The 24,934-nt window shown below is 43.7% G+C and overlaps 1 protein-coding gene across 1 annotated transcript in view; it reads left to right on the top strand.

Annotated features, from left to right (window-relative positions):
- The window catches only part of LOC122788732, a 1,291,644-nt gene that overhangs the window by 193,328 nt on the left and 1,073,382 nt on the right, over nt 1-24,934 (top strand). The gene's annotated exons all lie outside the window — the stretch shown is intronic.

Here is a 24,934-nt window from a genome sequence, read left to right as displayed (position 1 = left end):
GAGTTTCAGAACTTCATGCACTCAGCTGTCGACCTCCCTATCTGTTCCATAAGGACAGGGTATCTTTACGAACCAACCCGTCTTTTTTACCTAAGATAGCCTCGGCGTCTAACCTAAATCAAAGTATTGACCTCCCTGTGTTTTTTCCAGAATATTCTAACGGGTCTGAACAAAAATTGCATTGGCTAGATGTTCGTCAGTTAAGGTACTATTTGGATAGAACCAAACAATTCAGAAAATCTGACCAGCTGTTTGTCTCTTATGCAGAAGGCAGAAAGGGACTTTCAGTTTCAAAGGTATCATTATCTAGATGGCTAACATCTCTGATTTCCCTTGTTTATGAAATTAGACACCAAAAGCTGCCTAACAAACATAAAGCCCATTCTACCAGAGCTTTGGCTACTTCTATAGCCTTCCAAGACAGACTGCCTATTGACACCATTTGTGCAGCGGCTACTTGGGCTACTCCTCACACTTTCATTTCTCATTATAAGTTGGATTTAGCCTCTAGGCATAGAGCTAACTTTGGTTCCACTGTTCTCGAGAGTCTGTTCCGTTAGGCCACCCGGGACAAGGTGCTAGGGACGCGGTCCCATCCAGCAAGAATGAAGGTGAGATAGACAACTTAACATATAGAAGTTATGTTCTTACCATAACGTTCCATGTTAGTTGTCGTCTTCTCGCCTTCTTCTTGCGTCCCACCCTCCTTCCCCCTGGCCTGGACAGACCTAGAGGAGTTTTGATTGTGACCTCTCTTTCTACCACCTCTTTACTTTAATTATATGCTGCTGTGCATATTTTCCTGGATCAGGATGTGGGTCACCCTTCTCTTCTCCCTGGTTTATAGAGGTGGACTTTGTTTATAGTTATTCTGTTACTATTATAAGCTGGGCCTAGCTTACAAACGAGATCTAAGGTAACTCACGCCTAGCATTGTGGGATATAAGGGGAGCCTCGAGCCGGTGGAACCAACTCTCGAGCTTTTAGAGTGGCCGAGTCGGAGCCGAGGTCGGCTCCGAACCCATCCAGCAAGAAGGCGAGAAGAAGACAACTAACATGGAACGTTATGGTAAGAACGTAACTTCTATTTTTTACTGTAATATGATGGGCAGTAGTGAAGCTGTTTGTATTTGTTTTTTAATTTCTCCAAGTCGTTTGGGTTTCTAATACCATGATGGGAATGGACCCATTCCTAAGTCTAAGTATGATTAAAGTTCATGAAATTAGTATTAGTTTCTGTCTTTGTCGGCCAAAAGTGCACTTTGCAGCACCTGGTGTGCCCAGTAATGACTCCTTTTGCAGTTCGTATGGGGTTACATGTATTGGTAACGTATCAAAATAAGATTGTAGATTTTTTTTTACAAGACCCGTTGCTCCTACTACTATTGGAACTGCCCCCCCGAGAACCTTTCTTTTGGTGAAACCTTGCATACCCTAAGAGCATTTCTGCTGGGAATGCCAGGGCTGCCCACAGTCCAGAAAGAGACTGGGAATTTTTAAACTTGCCTCAGCATAGGCCTCTAGCTAGTCCCACTGTTCTGGATATTCTGTCTTCATGGAATCCAGTCTTACCCCTAATACTTTACCACCTGCTCCTAGAAAGCCTGACAGATACTACAGAGTATCTGATTCTCTCAAATTTCTCTCTAGAATTCCCACTGTGGATCCAGAGACCATTTCCCAGGGTCCTAAAGATTTTAAGGCTTCTACAGCCAAAAACCCTTCCTCTTTAGACAGGGATTCTAGGGCTCTAGACAGATGGAGGAAGTAGGTAGATACCTCTGCAATTCTTGCCGTCAGGGCTTTAAATTGCCAGTTTCACATGTTTTAAGTGCCATCAGCATATTATTGATCTAAATAAACAAAAAAATGTTGTTTCCTGATTGCGCAGAAAATAAGGACTTGGACTTAATGCTTTCTGCAAACCAAGTTGGTAAACATACTTTGCAGTATGGTTTTGATGCCTTAGAAGCATCTTGCAGGGCTGTTGTCACTGGGTCTGTACTGAGAAGGCATGCTTGGCTGAAGGAACAGATCTTGCCAGACCATGGCAAGGGTGCTGCTCCATTAAATCAAGAATGTTTGTTTGGCTCTAAAGCAGAAGTTCGTAAAAAGATGGAAGAAAAAGCTAAATCCATGCAATCTGTTAAAGATTTCTTACAGGTATAGCCACCTAGATTCAATAGGCATTAGACTTCAAAAAATTAGTCCCTTCCAGACCTTCTCAGCCGAAAACCAGGGGCAGCAGACCACAGACTACAGTCTCGGGTATGCACAGATCTAAACAATGGAATGCCCCCTCAAAAACTGAGTGGTAAGCCACCCCCCCCCCATGGAAAAATTTAACAATGACTTGTCCTTAACCCTTCTCAGCCATGCCCAAGTACTTGCACCCCTAGAAGGAAAACTCGTCCATGCAAAAAACTGAGTACATTACCCAGGACTGATGGGTCTTCAACATTATATCCCAGGGTTACAGATTCTATTTCCACTCTCTGCCAACCCCAAGCGGATTGCCAGACCTTCCTCCAAATCAGTGGACAGATGCCCAAAAGCAAATATTTTCTCTCCTCTATATCGGGGCCATTCAACTTGTGCCAACAAAGCAAAGGGGACAGGGTTTCTACTCCAGGCTGTTCCTGGTGCCCAGGAGAGATTACTCTTGGTGCCCTATTCTGGATCGGTTAATCCTAAACTCCTTTCTGGTGGTACCAAAGTTCAAAATGCTTACAACACCCGCAGCTCCTTCCTATGCTAGCCAAGGACTCCTGGCTAGTCACCCTAGACTTAAACATCCCCATAAGGGAATCTTGCAGGAAATATCTGAGTGTATAGAGCATTCCCTGAAACTATCGGTTCTCTGCACTTCCCTTTGGCTTATCTACAGGGTATTCACAAAGTGCCTGGCTCCAGCCATTGCTTTACTGCAGGCAGAGAAATATGCAAATTTACCCATACTTGGACAAATGCCTGATTCAGGTGGGTAGTCGGGAATTGCTACTTCAGCACTTGACGTTTGTAAAGAGACTCCTAACTTTTCTGGGGTATACCGTCAACGAAAAGAAATCGCATCTGGTACACAGCCAAAAGATTGTATTCCTGGGAGCAAGCTTCAACACAACTTCCCAGATGGCATTCCTCACTCCAGAAAAGCAGGTTTATTTGACAACCTATTTCAAACTACTGGCCACCCAAACCCAGCTAACTGCAAGAAAAATACCGCAAGCCCTAGGGTTCATGGCCTCGTGTATTCTACTGATTCCATATGCAAGACTGCATATGAGCAAACTCCAATGGTACTTAGTCTCTGGTGTCAACATTCCCAGCACCTGGAAGCAGCGATTCCCATCATTCCTTGCCTAAGGACAGAGTTCCTTTGGTGGGCAAAGGCTTGCAACTGCAACAAGGGACGCCCTTTCTCACAACCCCTTGCCATCCAAACTTTTAACAGACACATCAAACTATGCATGGGGGCTCTCATGGCAGGCAAATGCATTCAAGGCAAATGGAATCCAGGGCAAATTCACCTGCATATCAATCAAAAAAATGTTAGCTGTACAGAATGCACAGACAGCCTTCAAATAACTTATCCTGCCAGGACAACTGATGTACAGAACAATTGTGGTACATAACGAAGCAGGGTGGAACTCACTCCTACCCCCTCTGCAGGTTGGCCATGACTGTGTGGAACACAGCCTTAAGCAACCAAGTGCACCTGCAAGCTCATTACCTGACAGGCAAACAAAATTCACTGGCAGATGACTTGAGCAGAAATCTAATGGACCCACACAAGTGGAAAGTGGAACCAAACTAATTCAAACTTCTAATACACAGGCGGACATGAGGTGGGCCTCTTTGCATCTCCCCCCCACCCCCAAAACCATCACCTAAACAAATTTTGCACCAGAATTCCCCACAGCCAAGCTTGGAAAGTGGATGCCCTATCCTTCACATGGGAAAACCTGTCAATTTATGCCTTCCCCCTCTGCCTTTCCTTCCAAAGGTACTCCTAAGATCAAACAGGACAGGCCAAGGACAATACTTATTGCACCAGACTGGCCACGCCAGCACTGATACCCACTCATACGCAGTCTGACCACAGTGTCACCTACAGCAGACAACCCTCTCTGCTGTCCCAGCAGGAGGGACAGATTTTGCATCCTCAGCTGCAAACCCTGAACCTGGCAGCCTGGCTTATTCCCTGACTACATCACCAGCAACCCTCCGCAAACAGGTGCTGGATGTTATCCTTGAGGTCAGGAGGCCCAGTACTAGGAAATCCTATTCAGAAAAGTGGAATAGATGCTGTTCTTGGAACTAGTCTCAAGGGAAGGACACAGCCGTGCCCTTCTTGCCTCAAATCCTAGATTACCTAGCAGAGCTCCTCAATTGATTCATGCCTCTGCCATCTCAGCTCATTACAATACTTTGCCATCCCTCTTCTCTCCCCCTCTGATCAAACTGTTCCTGAAAAGAGCTAACAATTTAAGATACCCAAGGAGAGCTCCCACTCCTGCTTGGTACCTTCTCTTAGCACTAGAGAAGCTCACGCTCCCCCCTTTTGAGCCTGCTGCTACAGCAGAATTAAAATTCCTCTCTTGGAAAACAGCCTTACTGCTAGCTATCACTTCAGCAAGAAGTGCGAGTTGCAGGCCCTTATGGCTGTTGAGCCCTTCATTATCTTCCATGAGGACCGGGTTTTCCTCAGGACTAACCCATCTTTTATGCCCAAGGTGGTATCCAGTGTGGCTTTAAACTAATCCATCCATTTGTCAACCTTTTTTCCTAATCCTCAGAATAAAGGGGAAAGGATCCTGCACTCGGACGTGCGCAGACAGCTCGGGTTCTACCTTGACGGGACTAAACCTTTCAGAAAATCTGACCAGCTGCTGGTCAGCTTTGCTACAGGGGTAGAGGGCAAGGCCATTTCAAAAACAAATCATTTTTAAATGGATAGCACACCACATCCATTTCTGCTACACACCATGGAAAACCTACCCCACAGGGGATCAGGCCTCATTCCACTAGGGCTGCCTCAACCACTACAGCTTTTCTCAGGTGAGAGTACCTACCAGGGACATCATGGAAGCTGCAACCTGGAGTTCTGTACACCTTCACCAAGCATTACCACTTTCCCATCTTTTTCAAATCCAGAGCTGGATTTGCCATGGCAGTGTTACAAGGCCTGGCTCAGCTTTGGAAATCAACCCGTGTGACTAAGTGTAACATGAACATAGTACAGTTGTGTACACTTGCCATAAATGTAGATGTTAGTGTGTGTTCGCTGTTGCAGTCCTGGTTTCTCCTTCCAGCCCCCTGTTTTTCTGTACTTTCTACGTATCCTCTTTTTTTTGGCCATATCTTATGGAAATGGTATTTACCTTTTACTGGAGGTGTTCCACACCATTTGATTGCTTCCTATTTTGGGAGCTCCTGACATCTGGGGCAAGAAAACTGATGTAATGGCATCTGCTGCATGTTTTATACCCCTGACGTCATGGATGAGGTGACAGCATCCGACGCAGAAATCCCAAGACTCTGGTATTTGGGCCAACTGAGGGCTACCTGCAGGCAGAGAAGTGTGATGACTGCAACCGTGAATACCTTAACATATACATTTATGTTAAGTGTACACAACTGTACCTTTCATAACTTTCACTACGTTTTGGGTCTTGAGGTCAGCAGATGTGTGGAGTCCCACGATTGCAGATCTGTGCATGTAATCAGTTTCAAGGAGTCCCATCCCTCCTTCGGAATAGGGAATATATAATCTTGGTATGCACTGATTTTTGTATTTTTTTTTTTTTTAAATCAAGTGGTGAGCATGAAGCGACCTTGTTTTCCTATCTAATCTATTCAGTGCGTTTTGGGGCCAGCCACTCCAAAACCCTAAGTCAGGACAGGAAGAGAAAATTGGTTTAGAGCTTAGATTTTGTTCCTAGATGTCCACTCCATTTTCAGCTTAATTTGTCTTCTGAATTATTCCTTACCCTTTTCGCATTTGTTCGTGTTTTATTGTTGATCTTTCATCAATCCCCAAATATTTAAACACTCCCGCTTGCTCAAATTCTTCTATATCACGTTCTTCTAAACTAATGATTTCCTGGTGCTGCAGTTTTCCTGCTTTAAAGGTCGCTTTTGCACATTTATCAAGACCAAATGACATTCTTGCATAATCTGAAAAAGTTTTGACAGCTTGCAGTTCAGTTCCTCATCTTATGAGCTATACAGTTTTAAATCTTTGACAAGAGAAGTTGACAGTTTTTAATACTTAGTTGTTTTTGAGGAGCCAAGCTGTTAAGTAGACAGCTTAATGGGTTAAGGACAAGGCAGAATAGTAGCGGTGGACAGTCACCCTGAAATATCCCCCTTTGAAGTTTTATTACTGGTAATTTGTCCTTTATCATCGCTTAATTGCAAAGTGGTCTGTCGCTGTTTCATGGTCACTAATGTAGTCTATCAGTGTAGGGGTGTATCTTACCCATTTTTAAGCACTCGTTCTCCATGACTATGGGATACTATCAATGCTTTGTTTGTAGCCTGTCCATGCCATACTTAGATTCTTCCCATTTTTACAGTTCTCCACTATGACTTTAACAGATGTTCCTTATAACATTCTTTTATTGCCCTTTTCTGCCATAATTGAGTTCTTCTAAATGACTATAAACTGTCCAACTCCCATGGGTAATTTTGTTTTTTTTAATCTTTGTACTGTGTGTAATGTATTGGATTGTAAATGCTGAGCTGCTAACATAATTTATTTTTTAACAGTAGGACTGTGGTGCTGTGCTCAGTAGCTAACTTAATCATGGTACAGAGGCTCTTCCCTTTCCTTGGATACCTTTCTTTCCTGGCCCAGGCTACTTGGTGTCCTCTTATAGACCCCCCCCACCAATGGTTTCTGGGTTAAGATTAAGTTGGCAATAGTCTTAGCCAATTACTTTTTCCTGTTGTATTCTGAAGTTGCTACTTATGAAAAGGACAGTCATGCCATGGACAGGTGTTTAAAAAAAGTATATATAATCTCTGCTACCTTAGCCTTCGGGGCTGGTCATTATCAGACCTTTATGACTAGGTATGTCCTAGCTGTTCTCTCCCAACTTGGGAGCATTCTGGCTGACTTTCCTGACTAGGAGGGTAAGACTTCTGCCTTTTCCTTTTTTAGCTCTGCTTTTCAGGTGGCTTGTCATATTAAATGTAGTTATGCTGCTGATACCTCCACAAGGGCAGCTGAATCTGTCACAAGGAGGTATTCTTGGTTATGCCTCCAGGCTGTGCCTGAGGATATAGAAGCCAAATTACTGGATTGTCCCTTGGATAACCACAGAGTATATTTGATACTGCTGTGGCTGAATTAAAATTGAGACTCATCCGGATAAGGGTTTTACCTGAAACTCCAGGGTTTTTGGTCCCATCATCAACTGGCAGACCATATCAACATCAAGAATGAGAGCTCACTTCTATTCTGACTTTTCACTCCTTTTGAGTTCTAGGCCCTTTAAAGGTTTTTGCAGATGATACCACAGTCGGTCATATGGTACGTCAGCAAGCAAGAGGGCACAAAATCTTTCTTTGCAGACTGGCTCTTCAGGCTTGATATTTTGCACCACTGTTGCTCGTTCAGACTTTTTTGTCCCTTAAGAGCACAGTCTAGTGGTAGACAGACAACCAGTCCAAGAAAAATCCTCATGAATGGATGGTTCACAGGGAAGTGTTTCTGGACATTGTGCATTTGTGGGGTACCCATCAGGTAGATTTTCCCCTTTGGAACAGACCTGGGGAAGTTACCTTTTCAAAGTGCCAAGTCATTTGGCACGAAAAGTGGGTGCCAAGTCTTTCTTGGAAGGAGATGTTTATGTATGCTTTATTCCCTTATTCCACTCCTACAAAAGGTCCTGCATGAGATCATGTGGGACATACCCAAATTCTTAATGCTGACTCCTCTTTGGTCCAGACAGCACTGGTTCACTTCATCTGGCCATGGGCAATCCTTGCAAATTAACTTTTAGGAAGGATCCTCTAGCACAAGAGATCTCTTAAACACCCTCACATGTCCACCCATCCAACTGTCACTTTGAGGTTTTGTTTCCTTTTAGACTTTTGGAGGATGTGCTTCAAGGATTGTAGGAGGCCAAAAAGCCCACTACTAGAAAATGTGACTTAATGGAAAAGTTTTTTTTTATTTTGTGTCCTCAAGCATGATCTTGGACCTTAAAGAAAAAGCAGCAGACTGGATAAGTGGTTCACACAATAGTGTATAAACTAAATGCAAAAAGTAAATTTCTAAACCGCAATAAAAACTGGCAGAATAAATCAAATGCCAAACTGTAAATGTTTAAATTTTTATTATGTGAGCGCTTTTGCAGTGTTTGATACTGCTTCATCAGACGAGACGCGCATTATCCGATATATAAATTAAAACCAGCCAGTGAAAAAGCACATCCAGTAGAACATACAGCCAGTAAAAATTCATCACAATATCCGACATACAATACTCCATATAAAACTTGGTGAGAAGCGTCAAATATAGTGAATGAAAAAATAAAAATACCATAAAATTATCTCTGATTAGACTTGGCTTTTAAAGCTGGTTTTATAGATATCATTCAACCCACTGCCTTTATTAGCTCTCATTCTAATCTAATTCATTTCAGAGGTTTCTGCCACATTCCTAACATCACTTCCACGTTCATTAGGTAAAATCATTTCTATCACTGTAAAAGCTTAAAAACTATGGGAGGGGCCTTAGTGCCCAACATGTTTCTTCCCAATCTTTTCTAATATCTTCTGATAGAACCTTGTAGTTGATGCAGTGTTTTATATGCCATGTTAATTATCTCTTAACAGCAACTTCTGATCTAGACTCCACTAAACTTTTTTTTTTGCTTCATAATCCTCAGCCTTTTATCTTTGCTTAGTGTTACAGGGAAGACTAACTGGGAGTACATGCGTTTGGTTGGCCTCATCCTTTTCTATTACCTTTGTCAGTACTTAATTTTTTTTCATTACAATGGTTCTTTTTCTAATTCTCTACATTAAATCCCATCCTCCCCTTGCCTGTGTTCTTTGCCACTGCTTGCAGTATATTATCTTTGGTAAAATCTTTCTCTTAGTTTGACTTGGTTCTTCGAATTATATCTTCTACTTTATTGATACAGGTTTCTGTATGGTGCTTCTCAAGCGTTTTCGTCCAGAAACCCGCACTCCTGGTTTCTTGAACTTCCCTTTTGTCATCATACCTTTCCACTTAACTTTCTGCTTGTGTTGCAAGAGTCTGAACTGTGCAGCTTAAGTACCCCTTAAAATTATAAATCCCGATATGCCCTTTTTGTTGGGATATGTAGTCCCCCCCCCCCAACTGTCTTTCCCCCTCTCCTCCCAAATTTAACTCATTAATGATGGTTGAGGACTTCGCTTTTGGTTTTAAAAATGCACCTAATCTGTATAAGTGAGTAAAAAACATTTCATTCAAATTACTGTCTGTATCCATATCAATAGCTTCCAATTTCTCAGTTTTTCATACCATATATCCTTATCTGCCATAATGCAATCTTTTTTTTTTGAAATTCACAGTCCTAATTTGTCCCCATAGATGTGGGAATTAAACCAGTTAAGGTTTAGTTACATAGTTTACTAGCATAGCTTTTTTATTTTATGTCTTGAAAAGACTTGAAACAATTTCAGTGTTTTCCACAACACTGAAATGTCCTTTTCTGGATTTGTCAATTTGTGAATAAAACTTTTTCTTGTATTATCTTCTAGTTATATTCTTGAATTTGGGAGTCCCTTTATATTTGTCAGTGCCTTAATTACTAAGCAAGTACAAGAGAGAGGACATTATTGTCTAGTTCCTCTTTTCAAACAACTTGTTTGAGATTAGCCCTTCCACATAAATGTTTGCCTTTTTTCTTCATTTATTCTCAACTCTTATCCTATTGGGGAATGCTTATGTTACCATTATCCTGCTGATAAAAATCCCAGCTTCCCATTGAATGTCTTCTCTACATCAAGACTCGGTAAACATAGAGGTAGATATTTTATTACACTCTGCTTACCTTTGTAGTGTCATTGTTGATGTTTAATATTGTTAGATGGTTACATCTCCTCCACAAAGCCACATTGATCCAGATCTGTTATTTCGGGTAACATCTAGTCGTTCCTTTAGGTAGTATTAGACATTCAGTTTGTAGTCATGATTTAAAATTGAAACTGGGTATATATGAAGCTGGAGATGAAGAGTTTTTACCCACTTTGGTAGCTTTCTTCTAAGGTGCTGGTATTGTCTTTTTTTCAAAGAATGAGACCTTCAATTTTTTTCCCCTTTCTTCCCTCCTAACTTCAAATTCCATAGGCACAGAAGTGTCATCTGTTCATGGTGATGTCCCTATGCATCATTTTCCCTAATCCCTTCCTGTCTTGGATATTGATTCTTGAGCTTTATCTTCTAACCTTGACATAATTAGGTCATCCATTTTTGTGTATTCTCTCATTTTATTCAGATATTCATAGAATTTCTGAAATGCCTAGAATACCCTTTTAACATTTGATTATTGGGAAAGTCCGTCTGGGTAAAGACCATTTTCAGCGGAGGCCAGGGGAGAGAAGCTCCAAAGATCTTGAACATGTTGAGAATAATTTTACATTATGCTAAAATAAAACATTTGGAGTTTAATTATAGCAAGTTAGTGATATAAAAACCTATATTTGGCCACGGTGGTGCAGCAGTTAGCATTGTTGCTTCACAGCAAGAGGTTCTTTGGTTCGATTCTCGGCTGGAGCGCATTCTGTTCAGAGTCTGCATGTCCTCCCTGCAGTTGAGTTGAATTGAGACATCCAGGTAGGTGCGAGTTTGTGGGTGCACCTTCTTTGAAGGTGGACACAGGGCTGGCAAATAGATACCATAAAATTTCACTGCCAGTCATTAGTGGGCCGGAGTTCTGCTGTGACCCCTAAACGGTAAAAGCCGAATTACATTTTTAGTGATATACAAACCTTGGTTAAGAATCTGTGCAAGTTGTACGACTGTAGTTTAATATTTTGAGACATTTTAGGCCGTTTATAGTGAAATTAAAGGGAAATTAGTGTAAAACAGGAATTGCACTATGAAATGAGGGAAGACATGCTTATGGTATATTTGGAGAGAACGTTAAGGAAGAAGGGGGACAGTAAGGAGGTATAAGGAATGAAGTTACTTGTGCACATTTAGGGATATATTTTATCCTGGCTTTGAACAAGAACGGAGCCAGATTTTAGATGGAAAGTGTTTTTGGAGTGGTTTTTAAAGATGGGAGGGGAAGGCATTGACCTCATGGACACAAGTAAGGCTTTCCAGGACTTGGCAACCTTGTTTAAGTACAGACGATACCCAGCAGATTTGACAGGTTTGTAGACACAGTAATTGGTCAGTGGATCACAATGACTGGGAGCACAGTTGTGTAGCGGTGTTAGTGCTAGACAGGCAGATGGATGCTGGACAATTTTATAGGTGGTAAGAAGCTGTGTATGTTAGTGGGGCAGTTCTAACCAATTTAGGCTTTAGTGTTGTACAGAGGTATCTTCTGAAGGGTCCACTTTATAATTTTGAACTTCCACAATGTCGAAGCTTCTAAATACAGAAGCTCAGAACTTAAGTTGTGGAATCTCAACCTGTCACTGGAGATTGCCATACAGTGCGGAACAGGAAATGTACCGTTCTCTTCACTGTAGTGAGATCTTGGAGTTGATGTTGCAGGGGGTATGGGTTGCAGGGGGGCTTGCCTCCTTGCAAAAATGTGATTTGTGATGTTTTATTTCAGATTTTTTCATTTTGAGATTCCACAGCTTTGATGTTCTGAGCTTTGGTATTTAGAGCTTTCGAAGTTGTGGAATTTTGAAAGTATAGCAACTTTGTTGTGGCATTGTTTTAATTTTTTTGAAGCCTGGAGGTTAGTAAGGATGGGAGTGCCATAAACAAGTGTGGGGAGGAGGTGAAGGGTAGCAAGTGTAGTTTTAGTTGCCTTGATGCTTATATTTTTGGCTTTGTAAAGCCTCTAGGTTTTGAGTTTTTCTTATGAAGTTTTTTTTGTATATCCAGGTTGAATGTAAGCTTATGCACTAAGACCCCTAACAATGTGCTATGAAAGGTGACTTCATTGGTTGTACTATCAAGAAAGAGTACTTCAAATGTTGCTTTTCCCTGATAGTGGGATTTGGGGGAATGGTAGTAGCTTGGTCTTGTTTTGGGGAGAGTTGAGCTTAAGTTGGGAATTACAAAGCCATGTTTCAGTGGCTGTTGAAGCCTCCTTAAAGCTTCCAGAGTAATCTTTTAGAGGTGCACCTTGTCAGATGTGCAAATGAGTGGAATCCTCTATTGTATTAGGGTGGCCTGTTGTGTGGCTGTAATAAAGGGTTCTGGTGAGAATTTTTAGAGAAGGGGACAAAGAATAGGGTCTTATGGTACACTAGTGGTGACTGGGAGGTAAGGAGTGCTATTTTACTAACTGATAACTATTGGACAGGTAGCTTTTGAACCACAGAAGGCTAAGCTGAGAGACCTAGTGAAGACATTTGAAGTAGAAGTTTGCGGTGACAAATTGAGTTAAAGGCTTTAGACCAGTCTAGAGTAAGGGAGAATAGTTTGCTGTTAACTTTAGCTTTATTGATAGAATCTGTACAAGTTAGAAGGGCATTGCAACTACTTTGGGAAGGACTGAAGCCATGTGTAGGAGATTCTGCATGTGATAGTCTAGCAGTTTTTGAATACACTAAGTATTTCGGAGAGAGGAGATAAGATTGCTATAGGTTTAAAGTTAATGCGTGTTGAATTTCCTCCTTTGCACAGAGGGACTTTCAGTGTAGGATTCCTGGATTGACCCTTTTACAAGGCTTGAGACAGGCTAGGCAGTGCTATTGGCTGTTAGGTCCTCACTTAGATGGTTATATGGAGAAGACCATGGGTTAAGTTGGAGTAGTTTTATGTAGGATAATACCTGTGTAGGATTTAGTTTTTTTTCTTGTCAGTTTGCCTACGTTTGGCAAAGAACCCTTTCTAATTTCTGTTGTCAGTGTCTTTCTGCTAAATATTTTTTGAGTTCTTGAGTCATCAAAAATTACTTGAAGGCAACCTGTACTGCTTGTTTTAACTGTATTCTGCAAAAGCTTCTCAGTCTGCCAAAACATTTCTAGGTTTTGCAGTTTGTGTATTGTGAACATTACTCATGGTTGTTGTACTCATTTCCAAGGATTCCTGATATTGCAGGAATTTTATTCTAAAGCATTTACTGCACTTGAACTCAGCCAGTTGGTTCTTTCACACTCTGGCTGGAGCAAGCATTAGATTCAACCCATCCAAGATGCTAACTACTGGTCAGTTAGCTTATTGTGTTATCTGATTGGCCAGAGGGTTTAACTGTAGAAGTCTTGCATCCTGCAGGTATAAAAGCCTCATGTTCACGCAATGCGGAAATGCTGTTCCTTGTGCATATGAACACACTTCTAGTTTAAAATCCTCCAAGAAATGCTCTCCATTGTCTACCACTGTTCACAGCTGTTCGAAGAGCTGTCAGTTTATGCAGAAGGTGGTACCACTGCAGATCTAATAGTATACTGCTAAAGACACACTATTTGACCTTTGCAACTCTCCCTTACTTCTCCCATCTGCAGGTTTTCCTTGCCTTACATATAGGCTAGATTCAGACCTGAATCTAGACAGTTTATCACTGTGCTCTTAAATCAGCCATCTTGCATTAAGAGGGCCTCCCAACACCTTCTGGGTAGAAGTGTGTAGCTCAGGACCCACATGAGTTGGGGATTGCTGGAGAAACGCTCTGTTTGGAGCTTTCCCATTTGGTAGTTTTATTAAACTGTTTGCCTGTATATAAACTTCACATTTGCATGCGTTTGAATTCAGATTACTGCAGCAGCTCAGTATTTGGAAATATTAGCCAGAAGTCTGGAGTGCATCTGCCCTGAAATCCAAAACATCCACTAAAAATAACCATTTTAAGCTAGTACTGCACTTTAACTGTGTTTAATTGAATTATTGCTTCATTTTTGCTGTTTGTGACTAAGTCCAGCTAGCTCGCTTCCTTCCTAAATACACTGACAAGCTGTTTCTGAATGTGGTATGGTCAGTTTCTCATTATTTCTCCTGACAGCTCTATTTGATATGGCCATCTTGAGGCAATGTAGCAGCTGTCTCATGTATATTGACGACAATTTAGTCCTAAAGCAAACTCACCCTATGTGAGATGCAAATACACTGGAATTGGAGTTATTTCTCATGTAAAAACAAACTAGACATAAAACAGGTTGTCAGCACACGCATTTAATCTCTTGCGCAAAATAAGGTTGACACAAACCCACAGTCATGGAGGTACTCAAAGCGCACCAAAAGAATGGACCTCCCAAACGCACACCAACCACACTCACCATTAAGCAAAAAGAAACCACTACACACACACACTTGTCTCTAACATTAAGGCAAAACACATCAATTGTCTGTCATAGTTGACTACATAGTGACACACAGATGTCCCCCTCACCACACTGGACAAGGTGAAGGTCACAGTCAGCTGCCTATCAGGATTCAGGATCAGACAAATCCTGCATGCATTCACTCTCCAACAAATAGTTACGATTATATCTGTCCATGTGGGAGTGAATGACTTTTTGTACCTTTCTGGACTATATGGAGAAACATGATGGAACTCTCCCTAGCCCAAAGCAGTGTCCTACCCTCACCTGGGATGATGCAACAATATAAACAAAATTAATGGACTTCAGTTGGCATAGCTTCTGTTGTCAGTCCAGGGGGATCCAGTATCTGTCAGCCTGGGAGGCTATGGTAGACGGACCTTGCTGCTTTGCTAGAGATGGTCTGCACCTGTTCCTCCTAGGCTTTCAAATACTGGCAAAGGCCCTTGCCCTCCCCAATAGTGCCTTTTCTAGACAATGTCAACACATTTTCCAACGTAACAAAATCTAACAGGGTTGTGTTGCTTAATGGTTAACATTAACCTGTACTCCCTGGAAGCACTCCTCACTTTAGAGGATGCTAATGTTTGTGCAGTTATCGAGACATAGTGCAAGGCCGCTGAGAGCACCCTGGCCGTGCAAGACTACAATGCCTTCCACACGTTCAGACCTCAAAATGAGTGTGAAGGGACCAAAGGTGGAGGTGTATCCATCTTCATTAAAACCAAATGCGCTTAGAGACTGGTCAAACACCATGTCCTGTAAACTATTGGGGAGAGTACCATGCCACATCATTGCTTGCTCTAGATCCCCCACCATGAACCAGGATAAGCACACTGCCTACTTGAGTTGCTGGAATCCCTCGCCATACAACCCAGACCCTTAGTCATGGGAGATTTCAGCCATCCTTCCATAGACTGGAGGACATAAGCAAAATCACACTTGCCAAGAGGTTCCTTGACTTGAACCACAAATGCTCTGGAACAGGTGGTCTGCACTGCCGACTAGGGTTTTTAATGTTCTGGACATAGTACTCACCAGCATAGGTGGTCAGTGTACTTCTCCATGCATGATGCCCTCCCTGGAAAGGTCAAACCACCTATCGTTTGATGTAACTACTGGAACGGACGCCCTCACATGAACAAAAACTTAAAATTACCAAAGCTAACTGCAGCCTACTAAGTGATGGTATAAAAAGCTTAATGCCACCCCCAAACGCAGACCTCATTGATCACTTTGAAAGTGTATACAAATGCCCTGTGTAAATGCTTAAGTGACTGCATAAACTCTGCTGTACCTGACTAAATCGAAACTAGGTCTTCCTGTAAAAACAAGCCACTGTGGTGGATTTTTGTTATAAACAGATTATATAACAAAAAAGAAACTGTCCAAAAGCAAGAGGGATATCGCTTTGCAAAGGGAGAGTTCCCTCCTAAGTCTAAACAAGAAAATCAGAAATCTTGTAAAATCTTCTAAAATCAAATTATAAAACTAAAATGGCATCCTTAGCCAAGGGTAATAAATCATTCTTTATGTTGAAAAGCTAAAAGGGAATGCCCAGCTATGTGCCAAAGTAGTTGTAGATGGGATCACTCGTACTATATCAGAATATAAAGCAAATCTGATAGCTAACAGATTCACTGGAAACTTATCCCCTATCCCCACCTGACATCAGCAGTCTGCCCAGCATCTCTAAAGAACAGGTCATCTCTGCACTTGCCAAGGCCAAAAACTAGCCTCAGTGTGACCAGATAATATCCCAGTTTAAATCTAAAACGAGACCTAGCAGACCCACTTGGTGGTGGTTGATCATAGCTTGAGAACTCCATTCTGCAGGAACACAGAGCAGTACTCCTGCACAAAGGGGGGGGGGTATCATCTGACCATGAGAATTATAGACCCATAAGTCTCACCAGCCTCATCTGCAAGGCCGTGTAAAGAATTATGGATCTTGTGAACAAGTACACAGATGACCTCTAAATGCTAAACCTTTCCCAGTTTGGCTTTAAGGGTAGATAATGCTTATTAAACCTAGTGGACTTCAAGAAGGTCACCAAAACCATGGGCAAAGGTAAGACAGCGCACACTGCCTATTTCGACCTTGCCTATTTCGACCTTGCCAAGGCTTTTCTAATTCTGCATTGAGAAACTCTCCCAGATAGGGATTAACCTTTACGTTACTAGATGGGTATTAGCTCACTGACGGAACACACTGTCAAAACTGATGAGACTATCTCCACCAGTAGACCTGTTATCAGTGGAGTACCACAGGGGTCTGTCCTAGGCCCCTTACTGTTTTGGCATCTATTTGAGATGTCCAAGCCAAAGTGGGTGACCTTTAGCATACCAAGTTTGATTGCAGACCAAACTGGGAGCAATCATTGAGTCCCTCAATGATATCAACATATTACAAGAATGGTTAATGTAAACAAAAGACTGGTGCTAAAGCCATGGTCTAAAACCGCATGTGAAGAAATGCATTCATTCCTTTGGCAAAACAGAATTCCCTACAAATGTTGACAGTACCCCCATGAGTTCAACCAGTGGTCCGAGACTTGGGAACACAGGTTGGGAGTAGTCTTAACTTTGATCACCAATTTTCCGTAGTGGTGAGGAAAGCCTTCTACATAGTGCACCTCATAGTCAAGGTCTTTGCATCCTGGTTAAAGAAAGTTATAACTCCAACGTACTCTATTGTCATCAGACCACTAAGAGTGAAATGCACCCTTCTTGCATGTCCCTCATCAGACACCTGCAACAGCTGGAGAGACCTTGGAGGTTTCTCACTAAGAATACAGGGACTCCAAACTATGACCTACATGGAGAAGTTGAAAGCCTGGTCATTTTACACCCTATCTTACAGGCTGCTGAGATGACTGGTGCTTAGCTTCTATGGCAGTCTCCAACCCTACCCTAACAAAACTGCTGCACATCTGCAAGTCAAATGGCACAAGAGTCGCTGTCTCTAGGGATCTCAACCTAACTTGACATTAGCAGAACATGCTGGAAAGATGTCTCCCAGAGACTGCTGCTTCTCTGGAATAGATTTCCTATTCACGTAAAACGGAGCTCCTCACTGATACTATTGAAATGCAACCTAGATAATTGGATGGGAGACCGTAATTTTGCCAATGGGGTGGCACTCATGTCCTCATGGAAAGGAATAGCCATTGTTTACAGACATGCTCTGTTCATAAATTCGTTGTGAACTACCCAAAAATAACCAATGGGGATACTTGGCATTTAACATGACTGGGCTTGTAAAGGCTCTAGGCTGCTAGCCTAGTAACTTCGTATGAACCTGTTTAAACTCCTGAAAATTAACCAAATGCTGCTTTATTTTCCCTTTAGCACTCATTTGCTCCTTTCCTGTGAAATTTTCCTTAGTCTGCATTATTTAAAATCCCTTAAGTAGTTCCTATTACATTTTTTTTTTCCTGTCGCTCTTTTATCTGAACTGAATCTGTCCAGTTTTAAGTGTTTGCTTGAACAGTGTCTCAGCCAGTTTTTGTTGTGTTCAGGCTCCTTACTTGGGTGAAACTTCCCTCATCTTCAGCAATTGCTGAGCTCCTTTATATCCTGTTTCTTAGCTAAAGTACATCTATTTTCTCCACATTCTCTTGTCAGTTTAACTATAGACTTCTATTTTTATCATGTTTTATTCCGGCATCAGTGTTGACTAACTTAGCTGTACCATACCTGGATGGTATCCTTCAGGATTTTAAATGTCAAAAGTGCAGGCATAAATTGCCTTTGCCTGATGCCCACATTGTATTGTTTGGGTCCAGACCATGTTCAGGTTGAGTGTATTATCAGTCAGAATTTTAATCCGTGTGCGATCACGGACAGAAAAAAATAGCAGATTCTGGGGGGTTTGTTTCCAACTTTTCAAAAGCTATTGTTGGCGCTCATTACCTCTAAATGAAAGGAATGGAGCCTTCTAGTACGTTTTCTAAGCCCTCTGGATCAGACTCCATCTTCTTTGGTGCTGCCTGGAAAAAAAAACTCCATTTGCAGGCTGCTGTGATCCAACCACTGTTGGATCTGACAACACCTTCCTCGTATCCAGGTACTTGGGATCAGAGGTTACCAGGCAAAGATATTCTCGTCTGAATCTGGTTAATTCAAGTGTACCTTCCCACTTTCTGGAACAAAGGCACTTTTAAATCTCCTTCCTTAGCTTCTTAACAGTCTTCCAGGAGTTTTGACCGAAGATGAAGTGGACAGAATGAAGTTTGTCAGCACAATTCATATTCAGATGGAGTTCTCTTGGCTCCTCCCCCTTTGGGTCAGTATAGCCTGTTCTACTACTCTGATTCCAGCTCCTTTTCTGAACTGACCAAATGTTTTGGAGCCCCTGGATCCAAGCTTTCTGGATCAGTCTAGTTTGGATCCAAAGCTTTGAGAGTGCACTGACTCTGATATCCTTTGAGCCGGATGACTCTGAGCCGAAGCTCCCCTGTCAGATCCGAGGTGTTGCAGTCGACTGCAAGGTTTTCTGAACAGCTTCTCCTTGTAGCCTTGGCATTGGACAGTTCTGCTCAGACCTCTGCCTTTGGTAGGTTGCCTTCAGGGCATAGGGAACTGATGGGCCAAAAACCTGGATTTATTAGCTCCTTTGTCTTCCTTCTCTGAGCAGTTTCCTTTGAGGTGGTCTCTGCTTAGGCGGGATGGACAGATCCTACACCCTATGATCTTCCTTCTGGATACCAGATGTCTCTGCACCTTGAGCCACATTGATGTGAGAGTGTTCGATCTCGCCGTTTGTTCTTACACCTGGGTTCGGAGCCGATCCTCGGCTCCGTGTCGGCCGCTTGCAAGCTCTGCATCGAGAAGAAGCTCGAGACCAACTTAACTCCCACAATCCCCCTCTGCCTTTACCTCAGATCTAGTTTGCCGCTGCAGCGTTCGCATCTCTTGATCGAGCTCGAGCACCTAAAGCTAAGATTTTAAAACTTTTCTTGTATTTCTTTAGAATTATTTTTATCTAAACCATTGCTTATTGACTGTGTGTGTGATACTGTCTCGAGGAATTTCTCGGTTCCAGTTAAAGTTATTTAACTTATTAGTTTCCTTCGGGGCCTATCCCACCCTTTACAAGAGTTGACTACCTGATAGACTTTTCTTACTGGATTTGACAATTTTACCGGATTTGACATTTATAACTGGACTTGACTGTTACTACTTTTTATCCCTTTTGATAGCTTTACAAAAATGTCTGAGAAAGCTAAATCGGGGTTTAAACGTTGCCAATGTGGGCAAAAGATGTCAATTACTGACCATCATAGTTCCTGCGTCTGTCTTGGCCCTCTCCACCTGCAAGAAGACTGCTCTATTTGTCATTCTTTCAGTGGGAGGGTCATGACAGATAGGCGCAGGAAACTCATGGATAGGGGTTTGTTAAAACCTACCTTTCAAGAGGCTCTGGATGCTTCAGACCAGGCATCCAAATCCTCGAAGGAATCTAAGATGTCGGAGCCCAGGTCATCGGCTCTGAGCTCTTCAGTTAAAGTTCGATCACCGGTTCCACAGACTTCGGGACAGAGTGTTCAACTGTTGTCAGTTTCCGAGCCTCGAGTCTTGGAACCGGTGACTGAGCTCCCTCCACCGACACTGTTGAGGTCGGCTCCGTCTTCGATTCCTTCGACCCGTTCTTCCAGACCCCTCTCCGACACCAATGTAGACCGCGTGGTGCAGAAGTTAATGGAGAATACGGCCTTATCCAAGCTCATCTCGGTCTTCTCAATTGGTGTCGAGACTTGAAGGCCTTCCATTATCTCCATCTGTTCCTCCTCCGAGGCCTGTCCAGTCTTCGGAGCCGGAGGAAGCTGATCTGCTGATTGTGGAGCCCTCGGTGCCAGAACCGTCCTTTTCTCGGTCGGCTCCATTCACCTCGACTCCGTCGGATCCGGTACCGGAGTCTCTGAGCCGAAGATCCATCCTTGGTTCCGGGACCGAGAGTCGGACCGATGTTTCGGTTCCGACTCTCCCTCTCGGGGCCTCGGCTCGGATCGACTCGGTTCCGTCCTCAGGGTCGATACCTTCGGTGCCTGTTTCGGGGATTCTTCCCATTTCTTCGGAACCGGGAGATACCTCGACTCGGGACCCGGGGGCCTTCGACCTCATGAGGAAGGTGTTGTCTACCCAGACAACCACATCGGCAGGAACAGCTTCTCCTCCCCATAAAGGACCGTTATCCTCCTCTGCACCCACGGCTACATCTAAGCGTCGAGCACCTGTGTCTCAGCCACCCCTGGAGGGTGCCCCCTCTTCCTCGGAGGCTTCTTCGGATGCCCCCCCCCCCCTGAAGAAGTCCCTAGGAAAAGATTGTGTAAGAGGAGACACTTAGATTCTCCACAAGAATCTTTGACATCCGACACTGACTTGGATGAGTCAGAAGGGTCCCCAAAGTCACCCTCAGAAGATGTCTCCTTTTCTGACATCTTGGAGATCCTAAAGCAGAGAGGTGAATGGCAATCCCTCCCCCCTTCTGAGGATGAGTCAGTCTTGCTGAAGGCATTTGGTGCTCGCCCTTCCTCCTCCTGGGTCACTCCGCCCTTCGATGAGTTAATGGAGCTGATTGCTCGAAGGGCGTGGGAGACGCCTGACACGGTGGAGCCAGTTCCTAGAAAGCCTAATAAGTATATTACTGCACCCCAAGATAAGGCTTATCTAACGAAGGGAGTTCCAGTGGACGCTATGGTGGTGGCAGCGGCCACGAAGATGTCGGAATCTTCCTCATCTGTCCATCCCCCTAACAGAGATTCTAGGACTACGGACAGGTACGGGAAGCGCATTTTTAGTTCAGCGGCTTTTTCTATGCGATCCCTGAACTATTTGACCCATTTCACACTACTGCAGAGGGATCTAATCAAAGAGTTGGGAGATACCCTCCAGGGTACTACAGATGCTGCTGTTTCAGAGAAAGTTTCAGCACAGCTCAATACCCTTACATCCATTGTAAACTCGTCCATGAGGCTGATATCTTGCGCAGCCGAAGGATCGAGCAGGGCAGCAGCTTCAGCGATTGCTCTTCGTAGACAATCCTGGATGCGCTTGTTAGTTTGCGGAAGCCTTAAAGTCTTCCTTTACTAACTCCCCATTTGACGGTGCCACTCTCTTTGGCCCCAAAGTAAAGGAGACCCTTACCCGGTGTGAGCAGGAGGGAAAGACTCTGTCTGCTGTCGGAGTCCGTTTTTTCACCCCATCCAGACCGTACCCCAAGGGGCAACGCGGTGGAAAAATTTGGTTTCGAAAACCCCAAGGATCTTTCCCAGGCACACACGGTGATGCCCCTTCTAGAGGCAGAGGAGGGGGCAGAGGTGGAAGACGCCCCCCTGGCGGCAGAGGGGGTCCGCAAAACCAAGGTGACAGGGATACCCCCCCTGGAAAACCTTTCCAGCACTCCTGAGAGGAGGCCCGACTGTCCTGCTCTGGAGGCAGTCGGGGGTCGCTTAGCTTTATACCCTCAGGCTTGGCAAAATCTTACATCAGACAACTGGGTAAAAAGCGTTGTTACCAGAGGCTACAGAATACCCTTCCTTCCCCTCCCATTCCAAAGAGAAGACTCCCAGATGTGCCGCCCCATCTGCGAGAACCTGCAGCTATAGAAATTTCAAAGCTGCTAGAAAAGTCATCCAACCAGTCCCAGCGGACCAAAGAGGATTCGGAACTTACTCAAGGTTCTTTTTAGTTCCAAAGAAGACAGGGGACTGGAGGCCGATTCTGGACCTAAGCAACCTCAATACCTTCGTCAAGAAAGAAAAGTTCCGAATGGTCACGCTTCAATCGATCCTTCCATTTTTACAGAAGGACGACTGCATGTGCTCAATAGATCTGAAGGACGCATACTACCACATCAAAATGGCCAGGGCGTCCAGGGATCACTTGCGCTTCCGGCTGGGAGCCAGCCACTTTCAGTTTCGAGCCCTGCCCTTTGGACTGACCTCAGCCCCCAGGGTCTTCACCAAATGTATGGCAGTGGTGGCGTCTCACCTGAGACGCCTGGGATTCCAGGTGTTTCCGTATCTGGACGACTGGCTCCTTTCTGCCACCACCCAGCGTCAACTGATTCAGGCAAGGGATTACACACTACAGCTTTGTGTTCATCTCGGAATTTCAGTAAATTTCGAAAAATCTTCACTACAGCCATCACAGCATATCTTATTCATAGGAGCAGAATTGGATACGCATCATTTAATTCTAAGACTTCCTCCAGAAAGGATAGCTTCACTACAAAGCCACATTTCTCTCCTTCTGTCATCCAGAAAGTCTCTGGCAAAACTGGTACTAAAGATTTTGGGTCTCAAGGCAGCTTCTCTCATTGCGATACCATTGGGAAGACTGCACATGAGAGTTCTACAATGGCTACTGTTTGCTCAATGGTCGTTCCAACAGCTACCTCTGACCCACGAAATTCTGATCACAAATACATGCAAATCTCACCTAGCCTGGTGGCTTCGGACTTGCAGCCTTTCCAGCGGAAGACCATTTGTGCTACCCGCACAGACAGCTACGGTGACCATGGACGCTTCCCTGATAGGGTGGGGGGGCATCTTTCAGGGACAGACAGTCCAAGGCGAATGGACCAATTTAGAGTACAATCTGCACATCAGTGTTTTAGAGTTGAGGGCAGTGTTTCTAGCGTTGCAACACTTTGCTCCCCTTCTTCCTCTAGGGGCTATTGCAGTTCAGACGGACAACATGTCCGTAGTCTGGTACATAAACAAACAAGGGGGAACCAAGTCCTATCAGCTATGCAGAGAGGCCATGAGAATCTGGCAATGGGCGGAGTCCACGGGTCGCTTTCTGCTAGCAACGCACATCCCGGGGTCATCCAACGTCATAGCCGACAGGCTGAGCAGAGCAATCCTGTTGCCGCACGAGTGGTCCCTAAAACAGTCAGTTGCGAAGAAGATTTTTCGCAAGTGGGGCCAGCCTTCCTGCGATCTCTGAGTCTCCAATGAACGCCAAATGCAGGAGCTACTTTGCCCTATTACCCCCTCCAGGGGAAGTCCCCAGGGACGCGCTAGTTCACGATTGGCCCTCCGGGTCTCCTGTACGCTTTTCCTCCCGTTCCCCTGATTGCAAAGTTTCTGCAGAAAGCCAACAACCTGCAAAGGACGATAATCCTCATTGCCCCATTCTGGCCTCGTCAAATTTGGTTCCCCTTTCTTCTGGCACATCGCATTCGGGGACCTTGGATTTTGGACCCAGTGCCAGATCTACTGACTCACTCTTCAGGGGTTCCCCATCCCTCGCTCTCATCACTCCATCTAGCAGCTTGGCTGCTCCGCTTTCCTTCTTAGCCAGGTCTGATCTTCTCTCACCGGCAGTTCAGAATATACTAGTGGCTTCTCATAAAGCTTCCACTACTAAGACCTACACTAGTAAATGGAAGCGTTTTGTATTCTGGGCAAATACACACAGCATTTGGACCCTGTCATAGCTCCGTTAAACAAGATCTTGGAGTTTTTAACATGTGGAAGAAGGTGGGGCACCTATTATGGCTCACAGACTTTGTAAGGCCTTTTTAAAAGGATCTTTCCATATTAGACCACCAGTTAGAACTCCTACATCTCCTTAGAATTTAAACCTTTTATTATCTAAATTGATGTTACCTCCATTTGAACCTGCCTCCTCTTGTCCATTGAAGTATTTGTCCTGGAAGACCCTCTTCTTGGTAGCCATTACATCCGCTAGGCGAGTATCTGAGCTTCAGGCTCTTTCCATTAAACACCCTTATCTGATCTTTCACTCTGACAGAGTATCTCTTCGCACTAATCCATCCTTTCTCCCCAAAGTTTGCTCTATTAATAACATTAATCAATCCATTGAACTACCGACCTTTTTCAAAAATCACTCCAATAAATTGGAGTATATGTTACACAAGTTGGATGTCCATAGACAACTTAGATTTTACTTGGATAGAACAAAGGATCACAGGAAATCTGATCAACTTTTTGTAGCTTTTGCTGACAGCAGGAAAGGTGTAGCAGTTACTAAACGAACCCTTTCCAAATGGCTAACTGATTGCATTATATTTGTTTATGATTCTTCAGAACAAACTTTACCTGTCAAACCCAAGGGACACTCCACAAGATCAGTGTCTACATCCCTGGCTCATGCAGCTCGCCTACCGTTGGACACTATTTGTGCAGCTGCTACTTGGTCTAAACCACATACATTCATCTCTCATTACAAAGTAGACAGGGTTTCTAGGGACAGGGCAACCTTTGGTTCCACTGTGCTCAAGAACGTTCTCCCTTGAGTTTCTCAGGAACATGGAGCTAGGGACGCTACCCAGGTGTAAGAACAAACGGCGAGATCGAACACTCACATTTAGAAGTTATGTCCTTACCATAACAATCCATGTGGAGTGTTCATCTCGCCTTTGTTCTTACATTCCCACCCTCAGGAAGAACGTCAGTTTGGTGCCTGGTCTGGGTTATTCTGCTTCTGCATTTGCAGTTGTTGTGTA

Source organism: Protopterus annectens, chromosome 14.part0, assembly GCF_019279795.1.
Source record: "Protopterus annectens isolate FY-2018-M chromosome 14.part0, PAN1.0, whole genome shotgun sequence".
Lineage (NCBI taxonomy): Eukaryota > Metazoa > Chordata > Ceratodontiformes > Protopteridae > Protopterus > Protopterus annectens.
The sequence above is the reverse complement of the archived record's forward strand: the minus strand, read 5'-3'. Positions and strand labels throughout refer to the sequence as shown.